Source organism: Enhydra lutris, unplaced genomic scaffold, assembly GCF_002288905.1.
Source record: "Enhydra lutris kenyoni isolate GAN:26980312 unplaced genomic scaffold, ASM228890v2 scaffoldscaffold68, whole genome shotgun sequence".
Lineage (NCBI taxonomy): Eukaryota > Metazoa > Chordata > Mammalia > Carnivora > Mustelidae > Enhydra > Enhydra lutris.
The window spans coordinates 9,301,308-9,317,465 of NW_019154152.1; the positions used below are offsets into that span (position 1 = coordinate 9,301,308).

At 37.3% G+C, this 16,158-nt stretch overlaps 2 pseudogenes; both read left to right on the forward strand.

The window, feature by feature from the left end:
- Nucleotides 1-4,306: 4,306 nt before the first annotated feature.
- Nucleotides 4,307-5,258, forward strand: LOC111159655 (annotated as a pseudogene).
- Nucleotides 5,259-14,164: 8,906 nt separating this feature from the next.
- Nucleotides 14,165-15,125, forward strand: LOC111159656 (annotated as a pseudogene).
- Nucleotides 15,126-16,158: the final 1,033 nt, after the last annotated feature.

Here is a 16,158-nt window from a genome sequence, read left to right on the forward strand (position 1 = left end):
GGGATATCTTGAAGTGAGATTATTTGAGACATGGTATAAACATGTTATATATAATAAAACAGATCACATAGAAAACATTGCATTCTCTCCTTGAACAATGCTCTCTCGAGTGGCAGATTGCCAGCAAGGGATTCTGCTAACTAACGCAGATGCAGGTAAAATTGCTAAAGTCCAGGTGGCAGAAGGAACATTGTATCTGTATGTTTCAGAAACAGATGCAAAAACAGAACTAACAGGAAGCCAGAGGGTGTGGGCAGGCTTTCTAACTTCCAGGGCAGTCTGTCTGCTAAATATAAGGTAATGAATGACCTTATTGACTTCATTCAAAATAGGCTGCTCTGCTCTTTGAGTTGTTTCACTTATAGCTCCTTTTGTTACACATTCTAATGCCCTTAAGGGAGCCTGGTCCCTCTATAAACTGAAGCTACTTAAAATCTTTCTCTTAGTATTTCCTCTTTTTTTTTTTTTTTAAGATTTTACGTACTTACTTGACAGAGAGAGAGAGACAGAGAGTGCAGAGCTGGGGTGGGGTGGGAGCAGGGGCAGAGGAAAAGGGAGAAGCGGCAGGGTCAACCCAAGCCCACAATGAAATGGCTCCCTCTGGCCAACCAGGCCCTTACACTTACATTTTGTTCTATGTAATTTTTTTTTTTCTACCTAGAAATCACGTTTATGTTTCTAGGTGTATTATTTATTTGCCGCATACCTAGTTCTCTGACAACATCCTCTTGAATTTTTGGTTTTCCCAAAAGGAGAAAAAATCATGGAACATGGAAAAAACCTGTAAAGGTATCAAGTACTCTTTATATTAAACTTAAAAATCTTTTATAGTTTAGGTGTTCAATACTAGAAGTTTCTTGCCCCAAGTTCTTATGCTCCCGTTTTTGAAAGATAATTTTTCTGCATGTAGAATCTCAGATTGTCAATTTTTTTCTTCAAATATATGGTTTTGTTATCTTCTGAAGTTTATTGATTCTGATGAGAAAACAGCCATCATTTTTATTGCTGTTCCTTAAAATGAATGTTCCAATTACATTTATCATTGATTTTCAGTACTTTGATTATGATATGCCTAAGTGTGGCTTTCTTCATATTTTCCCCACTTTTGGGTTAGCTAAAATTACTCCTTGTTTGATATCTTTCATCAAGTATGATCTATATCTATATCTATATCTATAGCTATATCTATATCTATATACCATTCTACTGAGGTTATGGGACTCACATCCAATGTGGCAATCCCTAACCTAACTCTGGCCCTTTGTATTTAGGATAATGTTTAAATTCTGAATTCTCCTGAAAAATTTATAATGATTAACTCAAATTTGAATTTTCACTTTCTTATAAGGAAATACCTCAGATATTTACTCACATAGGTCCAGAGTAGCATATGCTTAAAAGGACAATATGCATATTATAAGCAAAAAGTTCTTCCCTCACAGATATTATATGGACATTCAAACAAAGAGGTATTGTCAGTAGGAATATTTATTAATATTTATTGAACTTTCATATCAGTTGAGTTTAGGAGCAGATATTGGGGACAATTACAAATTTTAAAAAAGCATGTTATGAAGACTGGGGTGTGCATTCCAGAATTATGATATTAGGAGGAAATTTGATCCTCAGAAGAAGGTTTGAGGGCCATTACTAGACCAAAAGGACCAGATCAGTGAACGAACATGAGAAAATGCTTGTGGCACTCAGACCTGGGGGACTGGATGGAAGTTGTTTTGCTCTTCCTTACCATTAGGCAATGGTGGTTGCAAAGCTAGGATCAAGGCCAGGAGTCAGAGGAGGCAGAATACCAAATGAACTTGCATTATTCCCATTAGCAGAAAATGTGTGTTGATAACAATGTTTCAAATATCTGAAAGGATGAAGAAATAAAATTTTCCAAAAAAAAAAAAAAATTCTGAGGCAAGTAACTTCTTTACAACTTTCCCCCATCGCTTAAAATGTTAAATTAACTTTCATGTAAATCTTTTTAAAAATTGTGTATGGTGGGTGTGTGGGTGGCTCAGTTTGGTAATGAACTGCCTTCAGCTCAGGTCATGATCCTGGAGTCCTGGGATTGAGTCCTGCATAGGGCTCCCTGCACAGAAGGGAGTCTGCCCCTCCCTCTGACCTCCCTTTCTTGTGCTCTCTCTCTCATTCTCTCTCAAATAAATAAATAAAATCTTTAAAAAAGTTGTGTATGGTTACTTGATGAGATGTTGAATAAAGTTAACTTTCCTTGGATGGCGCCAAAAAACAAAACAAAACAGTTTTTCCTCATTACTTGAAACATAGTATACACTTATTAAAATTGTATGGACTGATAAATGTACTCATATAAGTACTTGTTTTAGAGTTAAATAAAAAGTTGTGGAGATATAGCTGTAAGGGCCTTCCCCTCCCATAGGACCTGGCTTGTGGACCATGGATGTAGGGGTGGGACAGGCCGGGTGGAGTCGTCCAATCGGTGGGGCGCGCGTATATCCACTGGGGTGAATTGGGATTCAATTGGCCGCCTGTGTAGGGGCGGGGCTCAACCACCCCCATAAAGGTTGGTCTGCGAGGCTGTCGAGGGGAGAAGGAGAGCTGTCAGAGGGAGAAGAAGGAGCAGAAGAAGGAGAGTCAGCGGGAGCAGCAGCAGAAGAGTCGGCAGGAGCAGAAGAAAAGCTGTAACAGCTCTTGTAAGAGCTATAAGCGCCGCCGGTGGCCCTGAGCCACCGGTGATCCTGATGCCTGTGGCCCGAGCCACCAGCGGCCCTGAGCCGCCAGCGGTCCCAACACCAGTGGCCCCGACCCACCAGTGGTCCAGACGCCAGCGGCCCCACGCCACCAGCGCCCCGATGCCTGCAGCCCTGAGACGCCTGTGGCACCGAGACACCAGCAGCCCCGACGCCAGCGGCCCCGCCCACACACTGCGACCCTCGGCAGCGGCGCTGCAGGGAACGGTACCTAGATGGCAGCAGCCTCGCCAGGAACACTGAGCCACTGCCTCGCCGGAGCTGTGTCATTCCGGGGAGCGGCTTCGTCTGGGAAGAGGCCTCCTCAGTGAGCAGCCCTGCAGGAGCAGCATCGTCAGGGAAGAGGCTTCCTCCAGAGCGGCCTCGCCAGAGCAGCCTTGTCTGGGGAGCAGCCTCGCCAGAGCAGCCTTGTCAGAGTGGCATCTTGGGGAGCAGAATCTGTGTCATTGGTGTTGTCCTCCCTGTCATCGTCGCTGTTGTCATCGCCTCTTCTTGGGAGCAGCCCTGTCCGGGGAGCGACCTCACCAGCAGCGGCCTTCTTGGGAGTGGCCTCTTCTTGAGAGCGGCTCCAACCGGGGAGCGGCCTCATCTGCGGAGCACCCTCGTCCAGAGCGGCCTTCCTGGGAGTGACCTTGTTGGAATCATCATCGTCATCTTTTCGTAAGAGACAGCCCTGACTGGTCAGTTTGATTTTTGATGCTTGGCGTGAAATAAAGCTTTGTTTGGTTTTTGCTTTATATCAGTCTCGTTCCTTTGATCATGGACCCTAACAATAGCCATTGGAAAAAAAAAAAAAAAGAACTGTTTTCTGGAGAATATTAATTTAAAACTCTATGGCAGATTCATGTTTTTCTACTGTTTTCAGCTGATATTCCTCACTTTTGAGACATGCTTCTAATAACCTGTCCTGATTATCTTTAAGATCTTTTCTGAAATAAGAAAGCATTTTCCATGGGTTTATTATTTTTAATGTTCACAAGAATTTTGGTTATATTTAAGCTGCTTGGATTTCTTATTCTCTTATTCTGCATTCCTGACTATTTGTCTGTAGACTACCATGTTGTTAAGATTATAATTGCCTTTTACATAACCTACAAATAATTATATATATGCATGCATGCACCCGTGTGTTTGTGTATGCCTGCATGTATTTCTATACTTGAGAATTCCCTGAGAGGAGTGGCCTTTGCCTTTCTTAAAGCAAAGTTGATGTCACACAATTCAGAAAACTCCTAGATACAAAGAAGCAGAAATTTTATCATGACCTGTATGCTTGGTAGATAAAAATGAAAGTGTGACAAGAATAAGATTGAACAGAGAAGAGAAAATTTTAAAAAGAACTTGATTCAAACTTTTTATTTGCAAATGAAGATCCTGAGGTTCATAATAGTGAAGTGATTGACCCAGCAGCTTCCAGAAGTTTCAGGGAAGAGTCAGCCTTTTAGATAGGCTATCTTAGTATGCCTGGAGTCTCCATATAGTGAATCAGTCTTTCTGTCAACCTGATTTTGGCCCATAGGGAACTAGCCTGTCTACTTTGCATCCAAGTTTGCAAACTTTCCAGTTTTAACATGGCAGACAATGCTACACATCACTACATCTCATCTTTTTTCCTGGTTGGTATTCCTGGTTTGCAAGCTTTTCACTGCTGGATTGGCATCCCTGTCTTCCTCCTGTTTGCCCTGGCCCTACTGGGGAACAGCGTAATCATCATCACCATCAAACTAGAACCAAGCCTCCACCAGCCTATGTATTTCTTCCTTTGTATGCTGGCAGTGAATGACATGGCTCTTGCCTCTTCCACAGCCCCCAAGATGCTTGGTATCTTCTGAATGGATGCACATTGGATTGACTTTGATTTGTGCCTTATACAGTTATATTGCATTCACACATTCTGCATAGTGGAGTCAGCCCTCTTGGTTACCATGGCGTTTGACCGCTATGTAGCTATTTGTATCCCATTGCGTTATACAACCATCCTAACAACACCAATGGTCATTAAAATGGGTTTAGCTGGTATGACCCGAGCTATTTTTTATGGTTTTGCCCTGTCCTCTTCTTATTAAAAGGCTACCATATTACACTAAATATGTTATCAACCATGCCTACTGTGAACACATGGCTGTGGTGAAGTTGGCCAGTGCCAACACCCTCATTAACAGAGCATATGGAATCTCTGTGGCCCTTTCAGTGATGGTGTTGGACCTAGGGCTCATAGCCACATCCTATATCAAAATCCTCCAGGCAGTCTTCCGGCTATCTTCCCAGAATGCCCGCTCTAAGGCACTGGGCACCTGTGCTGCTCATGTCTGCACTATACTTGTGTCCTACACTGCGCTGCTTAGTTTCCTAACTCACCACATTGGCAAGACGGTACCTCCAAGCATTCATATAATTTTTGCAAGTTTGTATCTTTTGGTGCCTCCCACAGTTAATCCTCTGGTGTATGGTGTCAAGACCAAGCAGATTCATGACCCAGTGGTTAATCTCTTCTTTCCAAACAAGAAGATTTCTGAAAACTAAAATACGTAAATTTCAGCCCAAATTAGTAAAACATGATTATTGAAAGTTATGGCTACCCTGATGAGTAACAGAAAGTAGTCTCCAACTCTTCTTTCTGGGTTCTCCTTATGCCTTGCAGCAGGAAGAGTTGATGCTGTCCAGTTACATAAAAAATTGTATTATATAAACTTATGTTTTCAGTTTACTGAAATAAACTCAAATCAAATCATAATATGTCATATGGAAAACATTTAATATTTTCACCAATTTTATTATTTTCTATGTATTTTATCTTATTTTTAAAAATATTTATTTATTTATTTTTGAGAGGGTGCATACAAGCAGGAGGGGCAGAGGGAGAGGAAGAGAATCTCAAGCAGACTCTGTATGAGTGTGGAGCCTGAGAGGGGCCCTGATCTCATGACCCTGAGATCATGACCTGAGCTGCAACCAAGAGTTGGACACTTAATTGACTGTGCTACCCAGGTGCCCCCATATATTTTAATATGGAATTATTTCAAAGTTATTTACATCACATCTCCAAATGTGAAATAACTAAACAAGTATTATCAGAATATAAAAACTCTCAGTTAATTTGGTCGGGGGGTGGGAATTAGTCTCTTTCTTTCAGTATAGTCAACACACTATGTTACATTAGTTTCAGGTGAGCAACACAAATATTGAACATCCCTCTACATTATATTGTGCTCTCAAGTGTCGCATCTGCGGCACAGATACCATCTGTCACCATACAATGCTATTACGTCCTCATTGACCGTATTACCTATGCAGAAGCTTTTATTCCCATGCTGCATTCATTCCATACCTGGAAGCCTGTATCTCCCACTCTCCTTCACCCCTTTTGCCCATTGTCTCATCCTCCTTTCCACTGGCAACCACTGATTTGTGCTCTATTTACAGGTCTGATTCTGCCTTTTGTTCATTCAGTTGGTTTGTTTTTTAGATTTACATGTGAGTGAAATCATACGGTATTTGTCTTTCTCAGTCTGGTCACTTTGATTCCCAAAAATACATTTACCAATTCATGATAACCAGAAGTTTTATTTTTATTAACTAATATGTCTTTAAACAAACTTTAATTCTAGGATTCATTACCAAAAGTATGTATATATGAGCCATAACAGCAGCAAGCTGCCTGCAGCCTAGACTTCTGATAAGGGAAATAATGACCTTTTATGGCTCACAACATATTCTGGAATAATTACATGATGACTTGTCATAATCATAACCAAGAGAAATTTCTTTTAACAAACCAATAATTGGACAAAACATTGTGATTCTTATTAATCCCCAATTTGTCCATACATGTATTCAATTTAACACTAACTCAGTGGGCTTAAAAAGTAAAAATTAACAGGGCTTTTGGCCTCTTTCATCACACAGGACATTTGCAATTATTCCTGGGTGGGATAACCTCACCTGATTGAACAACATTGTGTTGTGGTTAAGAGTACGGTCTTTCATCTGGATGTTTGGTTTAAAATCTGGCACCACTGCTTTTTCATCGTGTGCCTTTGGGTATATTCTTAGGCTGGTACAAGCTTCAACTCTCTCATTTATAAAATAAGACATTATGAGAATTTAATTCAGAAGAGTAATAAAGGATTAAATGATTCATCATAAAATGTACTCGGGCTAGTTTTTAGAACTTAATATAATTGTAAACCAGTTAAGTGTTAATTTTAAACTGCTGATGATGAGAGATTATTTTCCAGATATCGTTGTCAATTATTAAATATGGGGAAACCACTAATACACATAAGTCTGTGTGTATGTAAGATGAGGAATACTTTAAAACAGGTAAAATAAAAATGAAGAAAAGAAGTATTAGGGGTACCTGGGTGGCTCAGTGGGTTAAAGCCTCTGCCTTCAGCTCAGGTCATGATCCCAGGTCCTGGGATCGAGCCCTGCATCAGACTCTCTGCTCAGCAGGGAGCCTGTTTCCTCCTCTTTCTCTCTGCCTGCCTCTCTGCCTACTTGTGATCTCTCTGTCAAATAAATAAATAAAATCTTTTAAAAAAAAAAAGAAGTATTAAAAGCCTGAAAACAAAATTATAAGTCTGAACAGAGGATACCACAAGTCTAGATCAATGACAAGGATAAGGTATTTGAAACAAATCTTCACATTTTACAGTCTATCCCTCCATTCTGTCCAGGGTCCTAACCAGAATTCAAAGCTGACAATTACTGAATTCGAGTATTTAAATCCTGCAGTTGCAAAGAACAATAACTGAAAGTTGAAAATGACTACAAAAGCAGCAGAACTGAGGTGGCAGAAGAGAGAAGTAATCACATGAAGAGAGGTCGATTGAGATTATCCTCTTTGAGGAACAGAAATGGAAAAGAATGAAGAAAATGAACAAAGCCTTAAGGACCTATAGGATACCCAAAAGTATACTGACATATACTGATGGGAGTCATAAGAGAAGAGGAGAGAAAGAAAATTGTGGGGGGGGTACTTGAAAAAATAATAGCAGAAAATATCCCAAATTTAATGAAAAACATTAATCTCTATTCCCAAGGCCTTGACAAATGCTTTTAAGTATAAAAATAAAACACCAATAAGTGAGATAACCTCAAAGATATTCATATATAGACACATCATAGTTAAATTGACAAAAGTCAATTGAAGATAAAAAGAATCTTGAGGCTGAAAGCGGGAGAATGACTCATTGCATTCATAGGATTCCCAATAAAATTTGTAGCTGGTCTCTCATCAGAAGCTATGGACAGCAGAAGGCATGGGCATATCATATAAATTTCTCTTGAGAACTCATCCTCGATGTATGTTATTTAGAGGTATATTGCTTCATTTCCAAATACTTTGGGGATTTGCTAGGTATCATTCTATTATTGGTATCAAGTGTAATTCCATTATTGTCTGAGAACATACTTTGTATGATTTCTATTATTTTAAATTAAAGTTTGCCTTATTTTCCATAATTTGATCTTGTTTAATAGATCATATTGATTTGTATTTATATTCTGGTCCTACTTGATTTTTTAAAAAGATTTTATTTATTTATTTGTCAGAGAGAGAGAGTGAGCGAGCCCAAGCAGGGGGGAGCAGCAGGCAGAGGGAGAAACATGCTTCCTGCTGAGCTGGAGGCTGATGAGGGACTAGATCCGAGTACCCTGGTATCATGACCTGAGCCAAAGGCAGACACTTAACAGACTGAACCACCCAGGTATCCCAAGGTCCTGCCTGATTTTATGCTTGCTTGATTTATCAATTCCTTTTTCAGGAATGGGTAACACTAGAAAAATTAAAATGTTATGCTCATTCAAAAGCTAGACCTGGATGAATATAGTAGCTGTATGAATAATTGCCTAGTAATGGAAATAACCCAAATGTTCTTCAATGAGTGAATGGATAAACACATTGTACTAAATCCATACAATGTGATATAGTTGGATGTTTTCTAACATCACAATTACAATGGAGGTTAAATGACTCTATACATATGTTAAATCCTATCATATTGTATGGTGAAAGAAAAAAGTGAGCTCTTCCTTATGATAATGAGTTTAATTAAAAATTTGTAGGTAGTTGTAGGTAGGTTAAAAGTAAAAAAAAATAGGAAAAATAAAACATGACAGGGCTCTTCATAAAAAAAGTAGAATTGATATATTAATACAGACAAATATACATCAAGACCAGGAGTATTACAAGAGATAGAGGAATAGTTTCTAATTATAAAGGTGACTATTCATCAATAAGGCATAACAATTATGCAAGTGCTTTTATCTAATAACTAATTTCAAAATTCATGAAACCAAACCACATAGAAATAAAGTTGGAAATAAAAAAAGCAACAATTATCAGTGGGGATTTTAGCATCCTTTTCTCAGAAATTGATATAAGAAAATTAACAAAATGACATTTTGAACAAAACTCTCCATCATTTTGATGTAACAGGGATTTAGAGAACATAATAATAAAAAATACATAAAGTATATTTGTTTCAAATTCAGTGCTCAAATACCAAATTGACAATTTGTCAATGTTATAAAGATACACAAAGAAATATGATGTGTAAGAATAGGACAAGAAGAAATTAAGTTGTCATTTATGGATGATATGTAATTTTCTTAGCAAAACCAGTTAGTGCATAGAAGAACACCTTCTAATTATTATTTTTGACATGAGATCAACTTAGATAATAATTTATCTGTTCAAGTACTATAGATTTTTAAATTATGATTAAATATAATATTCTATTTTAATAGAAAGAAATGTTATAAAGTATCTACAAACCAGCCAAAAATATTAAACACCTTTATGGATAATTTTTTATTTTGATTCAATTAACAGACATAGAAATGATCTGAGTGAATGAGTAAAATATTAGAATGTTCTCTTCTCAATCACAAAATCAATGCAATACAAACCAATATTTCAGTTGCATTTTTTAGGAACTTGTAAACCAACTCTAAAGTTATTTGAAAATTAAGTGTTCATAGATTGAACATTTACTTTTGAGAAGTAACAGCAAGAGCTCTCAAAGCATACTACTAAGGCATGGCAATGAAATGTCATATATAGGCACAAAAAGATAAATACAAACATAAAAATAACTAGAAAGTAAAGAAACATTCATTTATATACAGGAATTTAATGTACATTTAAGATGACACCACAAAATAATGGAAAATAACAAACATATTTTAGATGCTTCTGATAAAAAATTATTTTTATAAAATAAATAAATAAAAGTAGACCTCTACCTTATGTCCTATAGAAAACATGGTGAAGCCCAAACAAATGAAAGCCCAAAAGCTTAAGTTAAAGCTAGGAAGTTAGTAGAAGGTAATGCGGGAAGATAACAAATAAGTATATGAAAGACAAAAAAATTCCAAAAGCACAAGAACATACTGTGAAATTTTCATGACTTTTTGTCAAATGCAGGGTTTTTGTAGCGCTAAGAACATCATAGACAAAGGTAAGAGATCAATTGGGAGAAGGTGCTTGCAATGCCTTTGGCAAGACTTAGATAGGAAAATCTGATTCCTGCACAACTGCAAGAAAAATACAGAATCTCCAATAGAAAACTGAAAAGTAAAATCAGTTTACGGCAGAGAAAATGGGACATAAGACACTCTAACATGTAAGTAGATGATCTTACTCTGGGTAAGGAGGGAGGTAGAAATTAAAAGGACCCTGAAACCCTCTTTATGCCTCTATATCAGATCAGAAGAACATAGAAAGCTTGAAATTACCAGAAACGTAAGGAAATAAGTATGATAATTTATTGCACAGCTGGAGGGATGATAGACAAGTTTAGTCACAGCAGAGAGCAATCCTGACTCATCAACTCTGAAGGACTGAATACACAAGGCTGTACATGCATGTGAGCACGTGTTAATAGGGGAGGAGAAATGCAAGGTGACCAATGTATGAGAATTGTGTCAGTAAAATCGTACAAGAGAAAAAGGAAAACAATCAGAGATCATGCAATGCCCTGAGCTAACTTTACACTGTCAGACTATTAATCTTTTCCCAAGACATAGGTGCAAATTCAATGATAATCATACTGGAATTAAGGTTAACAATTTGCTTCTCTTAATTTTCAGATAGTTTGCCCACACTAAATTGATTTTCTCTAACCCTTCTCACAGATTACTTCCGTGAATTGCATATTTGGTGGACATCTCAGCCATCTCATTCAACTGGGCATTGTGAGAGAGTCTCTCAAGACAGTATCCTCCAAAGGAGAAACACAGGAGTACTACCCACATACAAGCTCTGGGGAGTTTACATAGCTGTTCTAGAGAGACATTGTTACTGGTTTGTGCTCAGTCCTGGCCCAGTACTCTTTTCCTTTGTCCTCTTCTCTCCTAAAGGACCTATCCGTCTTCCATATAGAGGGGCCTCCTGAGCATGTAGATAGCCCATTATAAATCAACGGCAGCTATGACTCAACTACAGTCCTCACTGCTCCAATGGCAACCACAGTCATACTTTTAAACCAGCCCCGCATAGCATATTGACCTAGATGCTCCAATGGAAAATGAACATTTGAAGATTTTCAGAGAATAATAGTTGCTTTTATTATCATCTGCAATATATTGTGGTTTGTGAGATGGAATTTAAGATAAAGCAGGTGAAAGTAAAATGGGAAGGCATGATCTGTAAACATAAATGATGATATACTTTTATGAGACATAATGGATATTGAGTAATATGATTTGGTAGTAGAAGAGGAACCAAACAAAATCTTAAACACACACACACACACACACACACACACACACACACACATACTGAGACCCTGTTTATGGAAGAACCTTGGAAATTTCTGCTATAGGGAAGTTTCTGGTTATGTAACCTTTCTCTGGGAGATCAGAAGCCTTGGAAGCAAGATAAAAATCTGTGAAATTCTTAAGAAACTGAAAAGGAAGTACAGAAACATCCCATCTTTCTCTCAGAATCTACTGAAAGTTAAGATTCAGAAACTTCCTTTGGGAGTTCACATTGATGAACATGGTTGACATGAAAATAAATGCTTACAAAGCATACAGTAAGAGCTCTAACAGAAACAAGGACTTCATGGTTGCTGACTGAAGTATTAGATATAAACAGATTGAGGAGGTAAGGAAAATTCTGTGATTTCCTAATTTAATTTCTGGGTGGCCATTGTGGCCAGCATGTAAGATACAATCACATGGGGGAAGGATGGGAGAACTTACTGATTTTAGTGTGGGATACATTTGTGTTATTATTATAATACATTAATATGAAATAGATAATGCATTCAAAAGCACTGTATAAAAAATGCCGTGGTATTTGCCACAGTATTTGCCAAGGTATAGAGTCCTCTACTCTGATGTGGCAGATTCAGAAACAGGCAAAATGGCTTGACCCAGAAACAGGCAAAATGGCAAAGCCCAGGGAGTCAGAAGGAATAGGGTACTTAACATGACTCAGAAACACAAGGGACGGTTGTGTTAATAGATGCTCTGAATGTCCTCCCAGACTGTCTGCCAAACATAATATAAAGAATAGCCTGATGGAAACAAATGGATTTTTTCAATATTTCTTTCAAACTAAGCCTGAGAGAAGATAGAGAAGACCTTCTAGGTAGAAGTGGAGATGATAACAAGCAGACTGCCATGTGGGGGGCATCCTCTGTAATTTCTTATGTGCCCTACTCTAGGACTCTCACAGAAATCTTTTGTTTAATGGGAAGTCTTATTTTCTCTTGGTATAGATTAAATATGTTGTTATTTTTTAAATTAATTTACTGAAAACTAAAAAATGATCTTGAAGTATTTGCATATACCAAGAGCATTACCAAAAGTAATTACTCTTGTTTGCAGTCATAAGTAATGTTTCCTAGTTAAAATGTATATGCCTATATTTCTAGGTAAATTAGTCTCTTGCATGTTTGGGACTCTCAGAAGAAGATACAAGAATGAAACTTGGCAAAACAAGTTTCCAAGTGGAAAACAATTATGTGAGGATCTCCAAGAGCAAAAGTTTAATACACACTTAAAAGCCTTTCTTAGTTTGAATTTTTTATATCCTGTATATTTTGTCTGAAGTTCTCTGTCTGGATTTACAGGCTTCATCCATATCTAATAATTTCTACAACTCTAGGTTTCTATATTGTGGTTGAAGTTTAAGCTCTGGTTTTTTTTCTGAAACATTTTACGACTCATTTGACGTTTTTCAATTCCTTACAAAACACCTCAGATATTCATATAGTCCCAGTGTAGTATGCTTAATAGTGGAATGCAGATTCCATAGCCAGAAAGTTTTTTTCCCTACACAGGTAGTATTTAGACCTTCATAAAAGGAAGCTTTGCCATTCAGAATATTTCTCATTAGATCATGAGCTTTCACATCAGTGAAGTTAGTGAACAGAAATTGAGATAAAGTTAAGAAGCAGTAAATTTAAAAGAGTAAATTTAAGAAGAGTAGAGTGCATGTTCCAGAATTAAAATATTAGGTAGAAACTGGATGGTAGGAAGAAAAACAGAGATGAGTTATCAAAACTAAAGGATATGGTCAGAACAAGAGTCATATGAAAATATTTTTGCAGCTGAGTCAGGCTGAATTGTACCTGATTTGCTCTTCACTGTCATTAGGCAGGTCTGGAGCCAGCCAGAGGTAGGGCTGAGTTTATAGCTGAGAGTGATGGCTTTGCAGAAAATAGACAGCTTATTAACCACTAATCTGCTTATTTGTAGCAACTTTAAATCATTTACCAGCCTAAAGAAATTAAAATCTTCCTCCTTTTCCCTGTTTATATGATTATGTTATGCTGTCCACCTTCAGATCGTCTGTTCTTTCTTCCACTTTCAGATCATCTTGAGCAATTCTTCTAAAATAGGAATAAATATGTCTTTGATGATAAGGCACTTATTGTATTTAATTTTTATAAGCTTTGTTCTTCCCTATTGGGATAAGATCTTATTCTGAATTCCTGATTAGTTATGTTCTTTATGAATAACAGTATTATTAAAATAATGATTGCATTTTGAAATATTTGTTAATTATTGTGTGTATGTGTGTTTATTCATGTATATCTATACTTGATCTCAACGTCCTTGACAAGACTTGACTTTTTTTTTTTTTTTTTTACTGTTTGTATCACAGAATCCAACACTGACTTTGACATAACCATGAGGTCATTTTATTACTAACTGATCCTCTAGTAGGAAATAAAAAAATAGAGTAGAATTAAATAAAATTCCAAAATTCAGGAAAAATTTTCTGAAATATGAACACAGTTTTCTCATTTGCAGATGAAGATTTGAGACTCAGAATAAAGTGGTTTACTGATGATTTCAAGCTTTAACCTTTCAGGTGCTAGCAGGATTACTCTGCCATCCTGTTTTCTGCCCAGAGGGGATTAGCCTGGTTACTTTATATCCAAGCTTGCAAACTTTCCAGTTTTAACATGGCAGACAATGCTACACATCACTACATCTCATCTTTTTTCCTGGTTGGTATTCCTGGTTTGCAAGCTTTTCATTGCTGGATTGGCATCCCTGTCTTCCTCCTGTTTGCCCTGGCCCTACTGGGGAACAGCGTAATCATCATCACCATCAAACTAGAACCAAGCCTCCACCAGCCTATGTATTTCTTCCTTTGTATGCTGGCAGTGAATGACATGGCTCTTGCCTCTTCCACAGCCCCCAAGATGCTTGGTATCTTCTGGTTGGATGCTCACAGGTTTGATTTTAGTATCTGCCTAGCACAAATGTATTTTATCCACACATTCTGCATAGTGGAGTCAGCCCTCTTGGTTACCATGGCGTTTGACCGCTATGTAGCTATTTGTATCCCACTGCGTTATACAGCCATCCTGACAACACCAATGATCATTAAAATGGGTCTTGCTGGTATGACCCGAGCTATTTTTTATGGTTTTGCCCTGTCCTCTTCTTATTAAAAGGCTACCATATTACACTAAATATGTTATCAACCATGCCTACTGTGAACACATGGCTGTGGTGAAGTTGGCCAGTGCCAACACCCTCATTAACAGAGCATATGGAATCTCTGTGGCCCTTTCAGTGATGGTGTTGGACCTAGGGCTCATCCTATGAGCCACATCCTATATTAAAATCCTCCAGGCAGTCTTCTGGCTGTCTTCCCAGAATGCCTGCTCGAAGGCACTGGGCACCTGTGCTGCCCATGTCTGCACTATACTTGTGTCCTACACACCTGCGCTGTTTAGTTTCCTAACTCACCGCATTGGCAAGAAGGTACCTCCAAGCATTCATATAATTTTTGCAAGTTTGTATCTTTTGGTGCCTCCCATAGTCAATCCTCTGGTGTATGGTGTCAAGACCAAGCAGATTCGTGACCGAGTGGTTAGTCTCTTCTTTCCAAACAAGAAGATTTCTGAAAACTAAAATATTTAAATACAAACCCATATAGGCAGAATCTGTTTAATACAATTATGGTACATTCATAATAGTTGCAGCTTTGTCTCAACATGATATTTCTCAATTCATTTATACCTCTCAGCAGGGATATGTGATGTTGTACATTTTTCTCTCTATTTTCATTTTTTAATATTTCCTTTTCTTTCTCTTAGAAATAAGTTTCATGGGAAGCTTTCAATAAATATTTGCAATAATTGTTATTTATTTATTATTGACATTACTTTGTATTCTATATTTGTGGATAATATTTTATAATATTCAAAAATGTGAAATAACTAAGATTATTATAATAATTTTAAAATTCTCAGTACATTGGACAATGTAATTTATAAACATGATTTTTTTCCCAATTCAATTGTTACCTGCACTGATTAAAAAATCCTGAGTAAAAGTCATTATTTTCAAGTTTCATTTTTCTTATTGTAATAGTTATAATAATTGCCTAACATTCAAATAATGATCACTGTGGGTTTGGCTGTTTACTAATCTCTTTATATGCATTTACTCCTTTTGTTCACAAAACTATACTGTGATATAGATATCACTGTACCAAGTAGGAAACTGAGGCACAGAAAGTTTAAGTAAATGGCATAAAGGTAACTCGCCTAGCACAAAGCAATGCAGAATTGAACCCAGGAACTCTGGCTTTCAAAATATATACTCCTTATAGTGCAATATTATCCACCAATGTGCTTACAATTACTTGCTTTATGATTATGGGAGCTTATTCCTCTAAACACTTTATTTTTTTATCCCCCACATCTTCCTTTCTTTTAGATATTGTGGTACATTTCTTCAGTTTTCTTAAAACTCCTTGTAAGTGATAAATCTACTACAATATTTTGACAAGACCCCAAGCAAGAATTGCTTCTATTTTACCAGAGAAATGTCCAATCAGTATAGCCTGGTAACATTATAACTATGCTTTCCAGACTTAAGTAAAAACGCTAAGAAAATCTCTGAAAATACTACTTTATCCACATGCCATTCCCCCCTCTTT